The following is a 1,192-nucleotide window of genomic DNA, read 5'->3' on the forward strand; positions in this document are numbered from 1 at the left end:
GGCCCCGGAGGCCGGCGGTGCGCAGGGCCGAAGGTCCCGCGCCCAGGCTCTCGTCTGGCTTCCAGCGGGCTCTGCGGTCCGGGCCGCAGCAGTCGCAGAGCCTTCAGCCCTCCAGCATGTCCCTTCGCGGGGACAAGCCGCCCCTTCACGCTGCCACAGGCCAAAATTTCCACTCTGGCAGTGGGATGGCATTTCCAAGCTGCCGCTTTGTTCCTGGTTTGGCTTTTTTATTGTTGTTGGGGCTGGGGTTTTTTTGTTTATTTTTTTTCCTTTCTTTTTCCGATGCCCGCTCCTGTAACATCCTCACCATATCAGGAGCGGCAGAGCTGGGTGCGGTACCCGGGCTGTTGTCACTCGGGCTGTGTGCGGAGGAAATGGCCCCTTCCTGCAGCCGCAGATCGGGTTCCCCGGTCACTTGGCGCTGCTGGAGAGCTCATGTTCCCAAGTGTTCATCCAGGCAGCTCTGACCCACTTTGGGGGTGATTCCCTGGGAAAAAAGCTCCCTCCAGGGTCAGGCAGGTGCTTCAGGCAGAGCATTGCCCCGCGGGGGCCAGCCCCAGCTCCCTGTTGGGCGGCATGGCTGGGGACGAGCTCTCAGTGAGCCTGGGAAAAGGGTGTTCACAGGTTGGAGGCGGCTGTTGTGCCATCCGTGGGGCTGGCCGCCCTCCCGGCACGCCGACGGGCTGCCCCGCTTGGAGAGCTGCCGGCTGCTCCCGTCCCCACCCTGCCGGCTCATCACAGCGGACCGTGGGTGCTCAGTGGGACCACACAGGGTGACAGCCCCTCGCTGCTACCATGGTCCCCCTGCTTGGCCAGTGTCCCCCAGGGCATTCCCGGTGCTGGAGTACAAGGCCGGACAGGCCGGACGGGGCTGGGCACTGCAGCCAGCCAGGCCTGCTCCAGCCTGTGAATAAGCAGGAGACATTACCCCCTGGGCTGGTGCATGCCTCCCTGTGTCTTGGTGCATGGGGCTGCTCCCTGCAGTGAGGTCTCATCACCACCCATCCCTTGCACCCAGGGTTTTGTCTTCCCCGCAGCCCCCCGCCCCTGGTGGGGAGAAGGGCCAGGAGCTGCTGAGGCAGCGTTTCCCGGCGGTGGCGATGGAGCAGGAGGCTTTTACCAAATGGAAAGAGCGTGAGGCCAGGCATCGAGAGGCTGGGGGGGGGGGGGGGGGGGGGGGGCGCGCCCGCCG

General features: G+C 65.4%; 1 protein-coding gene across 4 annotated transcripts in view; it reads left to right on the plus strand.

The window, feature by feature from the left end:
- The window catches only part of TPM2 (tropomyosin 2), a 13,763-nt gene that overhangs the window by 5,793 nt on the left and 6,778 nt on the right, over nt 1–1,192 (plus strand). The gene's annotated exons all lie outside the window — the stretch shown is intronic.

Source organism: Egretta garzetta, unplaced genomic scaffold, assembly GCF_000687185.1.
Source record: "Egretta garzetta isolate BGI_Z169 unplaced genomic scaffold, ASM68718v1 scaffold59, whole genome shotgun sequence".
NCBI lineage: Eukaryota > Metazoa > Chordata > Aves > Pelecaniformes > Ardeidae > Egretta > Egretta garzetta.